The 16910-nt window shown below is 32.1% G+C and overlaps 1 protein-coding gene and 1 pseudogene across 1 annotated transcript in view; one reads left to right on the top strand and one right to left on the bottom strand.

Annotated features, from left to right (window-relative positions):
- Positions 1–16910, top strand: part of LOC120604618 (protein unc-13 homolog C) — a 348907-nt gene that overhangs the window by 180713 nt on the left and 151284 nt on the right. The window lies entirely within an intron of this gene.
- Positions 8839–8956, bottom strand: LOC120604796 (uncharacterized; annotated as a pseudogene).

Raw genomic sequence — 16910 nt, 5'->3', positions numbered from 1 at the left:
GCATCCCTCATGTGTTCTATGTACATTAAAGTATGAAAGCACAGGCTAATTGGTGAAGGACATGTCAAGCTAGAACAAATTTTGGTTTTATTTTGAAGGCAATGACAGGTAAACGAATGATTTAAAAGTATAGGACTTTTTTTGTCTCTTTCAGTGTAATCCGGGGTTACTGATATAATTTATTGAATTAAGTATTATGACTTTGAAAAATCATTTTAAGCTTTTGCTTATTCAGATTTGATAACAATTTATAGTAACTGTAGAATGTAAACAATGAGGGGTGGTATTTGTTTTATTTTGTACTCTAGTATATAATCAGGCATATATAGCTGTTGAATGAACAAATTAAAGTCAGTCTATAAGTGTAATTGGTATCTGTTCTGTTTTCACTCCATTGATTAATGATGTACTAGAGTATTTCTTTGAGCAATATTATTCACATTTTTAAAATTATTTAGGTTTCTAGCTGCTTATAGAAATTTCACTGTTACATTGAAACTGAAAACTATTAAGCAGAGTGTTTTTAGATCTTTAGGTGTGGGTCTCTCCTTTTTTAACAGATCTATTGATTTATAACTGAATACAATAAAACTGCAGTTGTTTAAAGCATACAATTAGATTAGTTTTGACATCTAAATCTATCCAGAGAACGCTCACTACAGTCCGCATAATGAAAATATCCATCATACCAAAAAGGTTCCATTTGCCTTGTGTAACTACAGGTCTGCTTTCTGATACTATAAATTTGTTTGGAAATATTATCTTTTTATGTAAAGAAATTACATATTACATATATAATATTTTTGTCTGACTTCTTTCACTCATTACAACTATTTTTTGATTCATCCAGATTGTGTTTATTAGTACTTCCTCTCCTTTTATTTCTGAGTAATATTGCACTATATAAATAGAAGACAGTGTTTATCCATTTATCTGTTAGTGTTAGGTTTAGAGATAGTGTCAATATTTGGATTTTTTTCCAGATTAGGTCGCTATGAATATTTGTTTACAAATTTTTGCATAGACACATTCTTTTATTTCCCTTGAGTCAAGTGCTAGGTACATGTTTAATATTTCTGAAAACTGTCAAACTACTTTGTAAAGTGATTGTACATTGTCAACACCTGGTATAATTTGACTTTCATTTGTAGCCATTCAAATAGATGTATAGTGACAGCTCACTGTGGTTTTAATTTGTGCTTTTCTAAATATTTATGTTGATCATCTTTTCATGTGCTTTTCATGATTTTCATGTTGTAATCTTTATATCATTTTTGGTGAAGTTCTGTTCAAATCTTTTTGCCATATCCAAATTGCAATGTTTATCTTCTTTTTGAGTCATAATGATTCTTTATTTATCAGAATTAAAGGTCTGTTTTCAGATATGTTACAATATTTTCTCCTAGTTTGTGACTTTCTTTTCCATTTTCTTATTTTAAAGAGCATTTTTTATTTCAATAGAGTAATATATTTGCTGATTGTTTTCCTTTGTAATTTGGCAGTTTTTGTGTCCTATTTAAGAAATCTTGGCAACATCCTAAATCAACTTGTAACACCACAGTTTTCCTCTGGATATCTGACATTAAGGTCCATAATTCATTTCAAGTTATTTTTTGTATATGTTGTGATATAGAGTATAAGATTCTTTAGGATTTTTTTTGTATGTTTAATCTTTTCAACTCCATTTGTTTTAAAAAATTATCCTCTCCCCATTGAATTACTTTAGCAGATTTGTCAATAATCAAGTAACTATATGTGCGAGAGTCTAATTCTATACTGTCTGTTCCATTGATCTATTGATACATATATCTCTTGGTCTAGTGGTGATAAACTTCTTTGGTTTTTGTTTTTTTAAAAAACTCTTTATCTCTCCTGTAATTCTAAAGGATATCTTTGCCAAGTAGAGTATTCTTGGTTGGCAAGCTTTTTCTTTCAGCATTTTTAATATATCATGCTACTCCCTTCTTGCCTGTAAAGAAATATTTTATTTCTTTGTTGAAATTCTCACTTTGTTCATGCATTGCTCTCCTAACCTGAGTGAGTATTTTTATGACCATTATTTTGAACTCTCTATCAGATAAGTCACTTATTAAGGTCAGTTTCTGGTGATCTATTTATCTTGTTCTTTTGTTTGAGATATATTTTCTTATCTCTTTATTTTTCTTCACTCTCTGTGTTGGTTTCTTTACCTTAGATAAAACAGCCTAATCAATCAGCCCAGCCCCAGCTCCTGATTGTCTCTCAAACCCTTATGATAGTCCAAATTTCTGTCTATGTTCTTAGCGGCTCCCATAGTTGGAGATATGGCAAGACTTGACAATGTTCCAAAGAAGAATGTAGTCAGCACCAACATGCAGGCTAATTAGAAGCCACACCCTCAGGCAACAGCTGGGAAATATGTAATTAAGCCCCTCTCAGAGAGAAACTGGAAGATGAGCATTTTTGCCTGTTCCCCCTACACTGAGCCCAGATGCATATAGCCAAGGGGGTAAAGGGAGTGGATAGAGGTGATCCTGTACCTGTTGGAAAGCTGCTGCTTTGTTTGCTATACACCTGTTGGATTTGTAAATGCAAGCTCCATCAGCTATCAGAGCTGGATAATTTAAGGGCCTGTCCCTCAGGTAGTAACTAAAAAAAAGTTGGGGCACCAAAGTTTCTTTCAAGGAGATAATAGCAATTTGGTTTTATTGTTGGAGCAAGCTAAAAGGAAACCACAGGAGAAGTGCCCACAGGTTCCCCTGGACTCTGGGGAGGATCTCAGCTATTCCCTAGATGCATGCTAAATTAGAAGCCAGACTCAGGCAGCAGCTTATATGCAGCCCAATTTCTTCAAGGGCAAGACTGGGAAATGGGTGTTTTTGCCTATTTTTTTCTGGTTTGAGACTTGAGGATTTAGCCACAGGGAGTGCTTCTTTATTTGCTATGGTTCTTTAAGTCTTATAGACATAAGCCCCACTGGCATTCAAAGCTAGGCATTTCAGGGATCCATTCCTCAGATGGGAGTCTTAAAAGTTGGGGTATTAAGTGTATAGTCCAAACACTTTGCTCCTCATGGAGAAGCTAGTGTTAGAGATTCTCTCCCAACTGTATGGTGTTGTGCCGAGGGTGGGGTTAGTGGCAAGACTGTCTCAGCCTTTCCTACGCATTTTAATGTGGGAATTTTCTCATTCACCCAATATGTAGGAGTCACTCAGCTAGTTTCTGGAGTTTTCTCAGAAGGAATTATTCCATTTATAGTTATATTTTAGTGCATCCATGGGTGAAGGGAAGTTCAGGAGTTTCCTGTGTCATCATCTTGGTTCCTCCCAAATCTGCTTATTGAGCTTTTGCAGTTTGTGTCTTTTAAGGAATTTTTCTATTTAATCTAAGTGGTAAAATTTGCTATTGTATAGATACTCATTACATTATCATTCTAATGTCTATAAAATCTGAAGTCATTTCCCCTCTCTTATCCTTAATATTGATATTTTGTATCTTCTCTCTTTTTTCTCTGTCCAACTGGCTACACATTTATTAGTCTTCTAAAAATAAAACATTTTTTTTTCATTAAATCTCTATATTTTTAAAGTAAATTGACTTCTATTCTTTATTATTTTCTTTATTATATATAAGTGGAGATAACTGTTAAGTGGCTACAGCAGTAATCCAGTGAAAAGGTATAAGGGATTTGTATAAGATGATGGACAGTGAGGATCAGATTTGAGAACTATTAAAAAGATAAATCAAGATTTTTTTTCTATTAACTGCATTGACTAGAGTGTGAAGGGATAAGGTGGAAACATTGAAGATGCTGTATTTATGGGGACATCATTAATTGAGATAATAAATTCAGAAGGAAGTATTAATTTAAGAAAGCACATGGTAAATAAGAGGAAGTACATAGTAAATTATACTGGGAGATACAGAAATTTGGCTATCTGTGTAACTTCCATGAATCATATGTAGTAGCCAACTGTATACTTAGATGTAGAAGTCCTTTAGACTGTCATCAACTAAGTGTATAATGTAGGGGAGGTTCACTATATATAATTGAAAGTAAGAAATCTTATTTCTTTTTAAATAGAAAAAAAGACTCAGTTCATTTAAATTATTTGATTCTATATTACTTTTTTTTCTAATGCTGAATAAAACAAACAGAAATATGTTTCATCCATTTTATGATTCTGTCTGTCTGTATTTTATTATTATTTGTAATTTCTTTTAGCTTCTTCCAAAAGTGTACATACAGTTAAGGTTCAATTTATTTTCTCTCTGCATCAAGTACATATTAGAGGATCCAATGTAGAGTAGAAAATGGACCAGTTTTCCAAAATATGCTCTTTCCTTTGCATTTATTTTCTCAGGGCTATACGATGATCAAGAACATTATTTTCAAATTATATGTTTTAAAAGATAGTATATTTAATTTGCTGCAGTGAGGAGATTGGATTTAAGCTACTTTGATCAGGGATTTACATCATGTTCTTTCTGTTTTGGAACTAAATGCTGTTCAAAATATTAAAGGTATTGATTTACTCACTTGCACTATAGCTTCCCTAGATTATTTTTACATTAAAAATGTTACAAAAGTGTTTATAATACTAAAAATTAAACTGTAGAATGAAGCCATGTACCCATCACTCAAACTCAACAGTTACCAAGATTTTGTCATATTTTTTTCATTTATACTCTTGAGCTTTAATTTTTTTCTTTGTTGAATTATCTGAATTAAATCTCAGGCATTCTATCCTTTTATTGCTATGTATTTCGTTATTCATCTCTAAAAATGGTGGCTATTCTCTTGCATAATATAACGTCATTATCACAGCCAATGATATTAACAGTAAGGCCTTGCTATTGTGTACTCTCTGTTCCATAATCAAATCTCATTTTTTTTTTAATGCCATTTACATTTGGTTTACTTTAATCAGGATTCAAATAAGGTCCACATACTACATATGGTTGTTATATGTCATGAGTCTCTTTCATTCTAGTACAGCTCTCTTTTCTGTTTTCCATGTCTTTGACTTTTTAAAGAAGCTATGTTCATTGTCCTTTAGAATGTTCTACTTTCTAGATTATTATGCTTGCCTCTTTGTTTTGTTTAACTTGTTCCTCCATGTTCAATACTTCTAATAGTTGAACATTAGCTCTAGAGGCTAACTTTCAGGTTCTTTTTATTTTTTTCAAAAATATGTCACAAGTGATGCTGTCTTCATACTCCATCACATCAGTGGTGACCACATGAAGTCTGATTGTTCTCCCTGTAGTGATGTTAAGATTGACCAGTGCTGACAGCTTGATCCCTCCATTCCCAAGTTTTCTATTGATATCTCTTCTAATGCTTTCATTTACTTATGGTCATTTCAGAATCAGTTATTTCATTAGGGACTGCAAAATTGTTTTGTTTTAATGTTATTCCTTCAAAATGTATTACTTAGAAATATTTGGTAAAGAAGTTATTTCCCTTCATTAACTAGGGCTACTTATTTGGTTACCCTGAAAAAGAATAGGAAAAATAAAGCAAACACCAAATTCTTTCTTTCAACTTAAATATTTTCATTCCATACCTTTTTTTCTTGCTCCATTTACTTGTATCATTTTTCATCAACATTATCATTTTACAAATATGTATTAAATATATATGCCAGGAAATGTGAAAAGTTGTGGCCACAAAGATTTAACTGGGGAAGAGACATGTACAAGCATGGGTCTTAAACTGGCTAGTGCCTGCTACATTCACAGACCATTCTGGGAATAAATTCCTTCCTTCACGGTCCCTTGTTGAGGTACCCTAATGAGAAAAAATAGATTTTCTCTTTGGAACTATATTGAGAAATCCAGAGAATGAGATAGTTGACAAGGAGAATAGATATTGAAAGTTTACAAATTTAGAGACAGATGTAATAAGTAATCCAAAATTAAGAAAAATCAAAATGGTATATAAATAGTGCCAGAGATAAACAGGCTAAGAAAGAGGAGGAGGCAGTTGTCTGTGAATGAAGAGAGAGGGTGCTTGGAAGGGAAAGCAGAAATGACGAGAAGAGCCTAGTCACAGTATAGGTAGGCTTCTTGAGTGAGCATCCCATCCTCAGTCACTTATTGCACTCCACAGACTGCCTTCAACTCTGAAGGAGTTTCTTGTCCAACAATTCATGAGACCTCACACTACGGGTCATGGCACCTCCTATTAGATTGAGTTCAGTTTTCCTTGGGTTCTAGTACAATATTGCAAAGCAGTTTAGTCTTGTTTCTCCATTATGCAAAATATGCTTACAAAAATTACCTTTTAATTATTTGTAGTTACTTAAGTCTGTGTTCCTTATAACCAAAGTAGCATAACTAACCTGGTATGGTATTATATGGAACAACACACGTATTCCACTCTAGTTGCAGTTAGGTTGCTAGTGAAATGTAAAAGAATGCTTTAATTTAAATTATTGGGATATAAGCAAATAATTTATGTCCTTCAAGCAATCAGTTTTACAGAGCTAGGGTTTACAGTGGGGAGAATAGATAATTAGGAAATCTAAAAATCTAGGCTAAAACCACCTAACTTAAGTAAAGGCACAAAAAAAGTCATTTTGAAATTTTTTTCTCATGTTAATTATAGCCATTTTTGAATTTCAAAACATCAGATTTTATTCTCTACAAATTCACAAAACAATACATTATCTGGAAAGAATAAGAATATTTTTCTAAAAGCATGAGAGTACTATTATAAGAATGCTACTAAGAATTGTACTAATTTAATCACTTCTGAAGATTTCTATTTTCTACCTCTCTGACTTTACATCATGGAGGAAAGAAAAGATTCATCTTGGTTTTTCAAGGTTTATTATGCTTGCCAGATGATTTACTAATATGTTATAAATGTTATCATCACCATGTAGGGAACTATATGAAATTGACTGGAGCCAGGCACTATACTAAGCATTCTTATGATTTAATGTTTAAGTTAATCTTAAATTCAATTCTAATGACATCAGCCCTATTATCTCCAAATTGCAGAGAGTGAAACTGAAGCACAGCTGGGCTTTCTCACGGTCACACATCTAATAAGTGGCAGAATCAGAATCTGAGGAACCTTTTGGATTAATTGTAAGGAAAGATCCCATGAGTAAGATAATGGGCATCAATCCTTCAATTCAACCCAAACATTTTTGATGCTTTAATGATTAATCTAGATCCGGTCACAATAAACCTGTAACAATAAAACTATAACAATAATTACAAGAAGTTATAAGTACAAGGTACCAGTTACAGTTGTATATAAACTAACAACAACAAAAAAATGTATGCAATTGGTTATTGTAGGGAAAATGTTAACGTTGTATATACTCACTGGCATCCTTAGGAGAAACCTTGAAAGAATTTTTTTTTCTCAGAATTCACTGCTTTAAAGAATTTTACTTCCCTAGTAATTGGGATACGTAAGAATGATCAGTTTTCCTTTGTGGATTAGGTGCTAGAAATGTCAGAATCAAGGTCCACATATGTAATGACTCCATAGAATCTGACAGCATACATTCTAAGTCTATCCTCATTATTCCTTTAATTTCTCTACTTTTAGGACAAACCTCATTTTACTATAGTAGTTTTTAAACCATCTTAATATTTTTGGATAAGATGAATACAGTAGTCTCCCCTTATCTGCATTTTTGCTTTCAACAGTTTCAAATACCTGCAGTAAACCGTGGTCTGAAAATAAATGGAAAATTTCAGAAATAAGCAATTCATAAGTTTTAAATTGTGTACCATTCTGAGTAACATGATGAAATTTCATGCCGTTCCACTCTGTCTTGCCCTGGACTTGAATCATCCCTTTTTTTTTTTTTTTAGCATATCCACACTGTATATGCTTATGCTACCTGCCCATTAATCACTTAGTAGCCATCTGGGTTGTCAGTTAGATTGTTACAGTAGCACAGTGCAGTATCACAATAAAACCTCTATTTTACTTAATAATGGCCTCAAAGTCATTTACATAACTTTCATTATAGTAAATTGCTGTAATTGTTCTATTTTATTATTAGTTATTGTTGCTATTTTCTTACTGTGCGTAATTTATAAATTAAACTTTATCATAGGTATGTATGTATAAGAAAAAACACAGTATATATAGGGTTAGGTACTACCTGCAGTTTCAGGCATCACTGGGGGTCTAGGAACATTTCCTCCATAGAGAAGGGGGCACCACTAATCATAAGTAATAAGTAAAAATAAAGAAGACTGTGTTTTAACTATGCAAAGATACTAACTGGCTTAGTTAGTAAGCTAACATTTTTGAATGAGGCAGACCTGAGCCATCAGACTTTAGAGAAGTTTTGCAGTGCCTTTCAGACTATTTTTCATATTTAAAAAAATTAGAATGTAAAACAGCACATAGGACCACTATCAGGATTTGAGGAGACCATGTAAAGCACCTAGCCCAGCACCTGCCATTGCCTAGATGCTCTTCAGGTGTTCATTTCCATCTCTCTCCTACTGCACCAAGCTCCCTGCCCTGCAGTGTAAATATAAGGATTTGCTCTCCCCAGGTCTCTAATCTGGAAGGACTGGGGTAGCTTGAGAAATAATTATCTGAATTCAGTAAATTCCATCAAGTATTTCCTCAGGCACATTACACAAGTTTTTTGGGCTATTTCTGGCCATCTCCACTTCCTTTGGCACTACCAAGTAGCGTTTTCATTGTCTTACAAAATGCTGATTTTAATAATTAACACGGATCCATCCTCAATTTTATTTTTTATATTTAAATTAAATATATTTTAAATATCCGAGTTCATTAAAATAATACCTGTACATAAAGAAAAAATAAATGGATAAAAGGATGATTGGTTTGTTTGTTTTTTTAAACACCTACAGCACCTGGTATTCCCAGGTGGTTTCCCATTGAAGTACTAACCGGCCCTACCCTGCTTAGCTTCTGAGATCAGACAAGATCAGGCACATTCAGGGTAGCATGGCTGTAGACTGATTGGATTTAAATAGCATTGGTGATCCAATTGTTTGTGGTATAAGAGAGCTAAGTACAAAGGAAAAATTATCACTACTAGAAATGTTCAATTAGATAAGTTTACACTCCAGATACTTAAACTGAGTTTCACCCTTAAGAGCAGTTATGATATGATTTAGATTCCCTTTAATACAGCTTTAACTGGAAAGGCTAGTTTAGAATTTACTAGTAGAGCCCTGCTTAAAATTCATTCTTCTTAGCTGTTCTCTCTCTTCATGATATTGATAGTTAATCACAATAATGCATGTTACGTATTCTTAAATAGAGAGCAAAGTAACAAAAGATGATTTTTTTTAAATGCGAAGAGAGCAAACTAAATGTCTTTAATTCCAGCTGTAGTTTGAAGCTTCATTTGTACACATGGCACACAATAACAGAACTATTGCTTACTCATTTGTAACAATGAACATACTTTTCTTCAAAGACAAACTTTGCATATCAAAATAATACCTCACATATAATGGATTCTGTGATTTCTTCTGCTGTGACTAATGAATCCGTATTATCACATTTTGACAGTGGTAGATTGTTTTCCTTATTTTACTAAGAGATTTGCAAGACAATAATTGGATTATTAAATTGTGTCTCATGGGATTAAGGTTTAAAACATTTATACTTTGTATTAATTGCTACAAATTAAAAACATCAGACTTTCAAATAATGTTGGAAAGGATCAGTTATTTCATTAGACCTTTTATAAATGATAGACTAAATTGAGTTACAACTACATTGAAAATGAAGAAGAGATGAAGTTATACATTAGAGAATTTAATATGTGTATAGCAAAATCTCACAAATTCAGACCAGAATGAGGAGAGTCAATTTTATTTTTAAAATATGAAAAATGAAATATAATTAATGTACATATTACATATGTACTTGTTTTAATTTTTAGGTATATATGTGTGTGTGTTTGTGTGTATATACACAATTCCTATGAGTAGAAATGGTTGTGGAACTTTAAAACCTCTTTCAGTCCTGCTTGTACCATAGTTTGGAATTTATTTGTAATTAGCATGTAAATTGTTAGTGTGTAGGTGGAGATTTCTGAGGTTTATGAAACCAGTTTACTCCTGTGAACACATAAATATTTCCCTTTGCAATAAAATTTATCACTATTAATTTTATTAGCAACTTATTTTTTTTTCTGGAGACTAAAAACTAGCAAATACAAATGTAAATTTCCATTCAGTTTCTGTGATAATTTTTTCACATTAGAAATCAGTGGACTCTAAATACTATGTTCCTGTATGTTTCATTTATAGTTAGAATTTTATTGTTATCAGCAAATATTTATTGAGTGCTCACTCTGTGACTATGTGCCAGTGGCTGTACAAAGTATTTACATGTAAAATCTCATTTAATCCTCACCACAGCCCTAGATATAGTCCCACATTGCACAATTATTATCATCCCCATTTGACAGATGAGGAAATGAGTTTTAAAGAAATTATTCATTGCTCCACTGGACAGATTAGTTAAGGAAAAATCAAATTAGCGGAGGAAAAATCAAATCTTTATCATTTGGACTCCATTGAAGTTTAACTACCACATTATACTGCGGTGTATTGTGCAGAGGAAATAGCCAGCACTGTGTTAAATTGCAGAAAATAAGCCTCTAGCAAACATGCAGATGTTGTAGACTTCTTAGCCAACCCAAAGCAAAGGCAGAAATATTCAACTTTGGAGTGCGTTAGAAGAAAACAACTTTGCCTTTTGAATCATGATTTGGTACTGGGTATACAATACAGATAAAACATATAAAATTTGATGCCAAAGTGAGATTGCGTTTTTGCAAATCTACAAAGAAAATTTGGGCACAGTGCAAAAAGCACTCACAGGAATATGATGATTTGTGGCCCTTTAAAAACTGGAAACAAAATCTACCCACAAGTTACTCAGAACTTGATAAAATCTGTTGTGAGAAATACTAGGTGTCTTTCTCCTCACTCCAAGTACTGATTTGTTTCTTTCATCTGTTGTGTTTTGCTCATAGTTGTGAATTCTGCCCCCTCACCCCCCACTCCCACCCCCTACCTTTTTGCACTGGTGGGTAGGAGTAAAATTGTTTCGGAAACTGTTGGTTTGGTAGACATTGTCTCTAGGTTATATTTTGGTTTCTGGAATTGTTTAAATCATGTGCTGAAGATATACACCCATGCGTGCACACACACAAGCATACATGACTGTGTAATTCATATTATTTATAGTCAGGATAGCTAGGTGGAAAAAAAATTGTTTTCTAATGCTAGACAAAAATTGGTTAAAGAGGAAAAATAATTTTATCAGTTTTGAACTATAAAACCAATGTCAATAAGATCATATTAGATAAGTTAAATCTTGTGTCAATGATAAAATTATGGCAATTTCAAAGCACCAATACTACCACTAACTCTTAATATTAAGTGAGCTATGATCCAGTTTGTAGTCATTGTACACTTTTCTTTGCCCTCTTTCATAGCTAATTAATCACTGCTAATTCTACCTTGAAGACTTTGGAGGGAGATAATAACTTGATCTGTAATTTGAAAGAAGAGAGTAGTTATGATCAAATGAAAATCGAGGAGAGATGACAGGGAAAAATTATAAGACATGGGACATCAGAGAAGCTGAGAAATTAGAAATAATGTGGACGTCTATATATGGAAAGTGTTGGAGAATATAAATAGAAGTTAAAGTTGGGGTCTGATCATCACGATCCAGGAAAGTCACATTAATGGGTTATAACTTTTTTGTTAATGAATGTGCGACAAGCAATTGGGGTTATGAAAGCAGTGGTTTAAAATATCATGGCCTGTGTTTTTAACCCATTTCCCATTTAGAAGAAAAAAATGCAGCTCTCTGCCAGCATTAATTTAATTTTACCTAAACATGCTCTTTGAGGCTGAAGCAAATCTGACTGGTTTTTGATGTGAAAATAAAAATATAAAAACTGTTCTTGGAGTCATTCTAAACAGAACTTGTCTCTAATCCTAATGTAACAGAAATGTATACATAAATCAGGTTCATCAAATGAATCTTCGGCTAACAACCATTCAAGAATGATGTTAACATCATGCGTAGGAATGCTATGTTTTCTAGGATTTGATATTTTCAGCGATCGAGAATTACTATATTTTATAAATGGAAATACCACTACTAAAAACAGAATGCTGTAAATATAATGATGTCATTTGTTTCCAAAGACTATCGATATACTAGAGTGATGTGAAAATAAGAGAAGTGAGATATTTTGTGGCAAACTTTGGAGATGAGGCTAAGACTATAATCCATGAGTAATCTTGGTGTAAATGCTGCAGCCACAAGTGCCGCCAGTGAGTATTCTCGAGGAAAATGGGAAGTGAGTAAAAAGTAAATTAGGCGGTAATATAGAGGATATATTAGAAGAGGGAGGGTTAGAGGTGAATACATAAATTGCACTAATAGGCTAGTGCAATTCTTGAGGCAGGTAATGGTAAAGACTTGAGTTAGGGATGAAACCGAAGGAATAGGACAGGAACAGGCAAATTCTATAGTGCTGTCAAAGGAAGAACCACAGGAGAGGAAAGAAGATGCTGTAGATTGTGGTAGAGTTGATGATTCAGTTTTCTGTCTAGGTTTAACACTAGAGAGTGATGATTTTTTTTATTTAACAGGAATATATGTAAGAAAGAGCCAGAGAAGTATTTCCAAATGCACCACAAATAACATAAGTAGCAAAGTAAAATAAAAATACAGACTTCAGAAGCATCTGTGTAACGGTTACATAAATAGACTAGCTTTGAGTTCTATCTTTCTAGCATAGAATATTTATTATCTCCATAGGTAATGGTAAGCACAACCAAATTTGAAACGAGCATATTATAATGCACTATCAGCAAAACTTCTGAAACATATCAAAAAATACCTCAGCTCTAAAAGATTGTCTTCTGCATAGAAGTAGAGTTGAGCAAGTAGTAGAGATTGAGATTTAAATTAAAATACGAACTATTGCATAAACACAAAGCTAATATTTTGAACTGTATATATTTTAAGGTAAAATCAATAAACTAATACAAAAAATGGTAAGAAAAAAGTTATGAAGACATTTTCAATGCTTGAGAATTTTTATTATCATTAAAAAAAAAAGAAATGTGATTAAGAAGCATAAGCTCTATTTCTGATTTTGCCACTGATTCGTTTAATGTTTTAGGACACATTTATTAATCTCTTACACCCTGAATTTAAATTGAGTTTAATCAGTTACCTTTATGTCTCTTCTCAGTATCAAAAAAATACGTATCATTGAATATTTTCTTTATTATAGAGATCATAAGCCTTGGAAAAACAACTCAAGGCTCGGATTCTGACTACCAATTCCTCATTTGTAAAATGAGAATAATAACAAATAGGGATTTTGTGAGAAATAAATGAATGTTAATTTATCTTAAAAACTTGAATGTATAGTAAAATTCTCATCGATTTCATTTGAAAAGAGATATTATTTAAAAACTTTTGTGGTTACAAAAATAATCTTATTCAGCTTCACAGGACTGTATGAAATAAAAAATAAGTTTTAATGCTTACGTATCACTTTTGTGAAGAAAATGAATAAAAAGCAAAACTAAAAGTTTCTTCACCCAGGCCTTACAAATTTTCAGTAATTGGATGGAGATATATAAATACACACACACACACACACACACACACACATATGTATAAACATGCAGTTAATGTTTATTTTTATATTTTTTGTAAAATATGGAATCCTGTTATGCATACTATTAACCTGTAATTTGCTGTGTGTTCATTTAACACTGTCTGATAGACATCATTTCATGGCAATACAAGCAGATCTACCTTGTTCTTTCTAATAGAGGGATATTACTCTGTGGTTTTATATAACATCAGGATGATGCAACTCATAGAGGGACTACTGTGGTGGAGGAGAGACAGGCATGGGGTAACACAGGTATTGGAATAGCATAAGAGAAGCCTATAGAGAGTCATTAGGTAACTTTTGGAAATCAGGTTCCAACTAGCCCTAATTTTTTTTTTTTTAATGTTTTCTAATCTGAAATTTTTTCAGTAAAAATTTTTCACTATTATTTTAATCAAAATTTCTTTGAATATTAGAGAAGTTGAGTATCTCTTTTCCTATGGTTATTAATCTTTTCTGTTTTTTTTATTGTCTGTTCATTTTTCTAATATTCATCTTTTTACTATAGATTTTTAGCTATTCTTTTCATTTGAATATTACCCCATTGCATTTTATACATCATATATATTTTTTCTAATGCGTTAGTGTGTTGTTTTTATTTTAAATGGTAGTTTGTATTTGGTTTAGGTTTTGCAATGTTGAGGTTTTAATAGCACTGATGAGAACCCTTAACCCACATTTTTTAAGAATGAAAATCAACCTTACATGGCTTCTGCAACTGAGAAAATCCTTAGACTAACAACTTATTTTTGATTCCTTGTTTTGAAGTTATCTGTTTGGAGCTTCAGGATGAAAGAAATAATATTTTAGAAGTCACTTTGAGAGTCTTTTCTTATGGTAATTACAGCCATTAACTGGGGCCCACAGCTTACCCTCTCCACCAATTTTTATCCTCCTTCAAAAGTATACACAACTTTTACTTTCTGCACGTAATTTCAGTAAATGACTGCACCAATATATCCTTTTGCATCATATACTCTTAGTCTTGTTTTGTTCAGTCATTTGCACTTACTACTGTACTGTTTTTTGCTGGGGCCGCAGAGTGATCCTCCATCGAAAATAAGCTGTCATCACAATCCCTGAGACCCAATGATGAATAATTGTTTTTTCCAAACCCTTGGTATAACAAAACCACTCTTTCCCACAGTCATTTCTATTTTTTCACCCCATAGTTTTTCTTCATGGCATTTATCACAGTTCATCTAAATTTATAGATATTAGTTTTTATTGCCAGTCCTACTAGGTTGTAAACTTCAGAGAAGCAGAGACGGTGTCTGTTTTATTTAGTAGTATGTAATTTGTCATTAGCACAGTGCCCAACACATGGTAAGAAATCAATTAATAGTTACTTATTAACGCATGTTATTAATGCTAAATGCATTAGCCACCATTTGCATTATATTATCTCTTATATTACTTCTAGTAAATTTATAGTTTTTAGAACTTTTTCTAAAATAAATAAAACATTGCAAATTTAATTGAAGCCTTATGTGTACATATGTCTCTCTGAATCCAATTCTCTTTACTCCTTGCTGAAATATAACTATTAGACCAGATTTGATATTTTTTATTCCCATGAATTTGTTTATATCTGTATGATACATGTATTTACTAGAAAAACATGTCAGATAATCGCACTGTCTGAAAATAGTGTTATGTCTTCCTTTACTATCTATATATTTCTTATTCCTTTTCCTTGACTTTTTGCAGTTTTTTTTTTCTTTTTGGAACTCTAGTAGAATATTTCACAGAAAAGTGAAAATAAATATCATTGCCTTGATCCTGATCTTAGTATGAAGCCATTAAGTATGATATTAGCTGTAGGTTTTTGTAGATTCTATTTTTAAGGTTGAGGAAATTCCTTTCAATCCCTAGTTTTCAGAGTTTTCATCAAGAATAAATTTTGAGATTTGTCAAATATCTTTTCTGCTATTAAGAAGGTAAAGTTTTTCTTTTTAGTCTTTTGATATGGTAAATTACATTGATTTTTGAATGTTAAACCAACATTGCATTTTGGGGATAAACTTCCCTTGGTCATGATATATTATTATTTTTTATATATTGCAGGATTGAATTTGCCATTTGTTGCGAGGATTTTTGCATCTATTTTTATGGGAGATATTCTTTATTTTTTTATTTTTTTATTAGGGCAATGTAAAGTGAATTAATGTTCTTTATTCTTGATTCAAAAAATTAAGTTAATTCCTTATTTTATGAGCCTAAAGCACCCTATACCACAATTTTGTTGCTGCATATCTCTAACAAAAATTAATATACTACAAATTGTATGAGGTGAGTAGGTATCCACAGATAAAATTGTTTGAAATAAATTACTTGCCTAAGGTTATGTTTATATCAATAGAGGCAAGTTCAGTTGTATATATTTAGGTTGTATTATGTTTTTGATTATAGAAAGTGTTCTGAGCTTAAATACTTGATAAACGTGCATCTTCTGCATTTAAGTTTTAAAATATCAATTGACATTAGATAAATCGATAGATGGCAGTTGATAAGGAATATTTGAAGAAGAAATACACCTTATTTTTAGTGGAAAGTTGGGCTAGAATGGTTTTATGTGTCAGTGTTCTTTTTTCGAGGTCATATTCGGGTCATATTTACTTAGTTTTAACACTTTCTATCTCATTCAGGATTGTGTTACTTTTTTTTTTAATTTGGCCCAAAAATGTAAATGAATGTGAGAGCTATTTTTGTTCCTTAATGTGTACTTTTTTATTCCTAATATATATTACTTTTGTGCGTATATACACATATATACATGCGTTTTATATATATAGTATATATTTGTTAGAAAACAAAATAATTTCAGTCTCATGTACTGACATAAGGTGAGTGTTTACAAGATTTGTAAAGACCTGGTTATTATATTCACTGGTCTTATATTACCAGGAGCTTTATTGTGAGGTTAAAAACATCAAAACAGTACGAATTTAGCAGCAATAGGAATTTGTCTTTAGCCTAAGCTTGTTTAGTCTAAAACACAGACCTGCCTAGGAGTTCTCGAGTCCAGATTAATGGTGCACCATGGGCCATTTAACTAGAGGAGTGAGGAATCTTTCTTGAAATAATTCATTGTAAACAAATTGAGAATGGAAGCACTCACATTTGCTTCAAAGAAAATTACCAACAAATGAATGTGAGGTGTGATTTTTGGTGTTATATGGTATTTGCTACTCAAATTTATCTGATGTATCTTCAAAATGGAGACATATGAAG

This window comes from Pteropus medius, unplaced genomic scaffold (assembly GCF_902729225.1).
Source record: "Pteropus medius unplaced genomic scaffold, Ma_sr-lr_union100, whole genome shotgun sequence".
NCBI classification, from domain to species: Eukaryota; Metazoa; Chordata; class Mammalia; order Chiroptera; family Pteropodidae; genus Pteropus; species Pteropus medius.
This window is presented reverse-complemented; position numbering and strand designations above follow the sequence as displayed.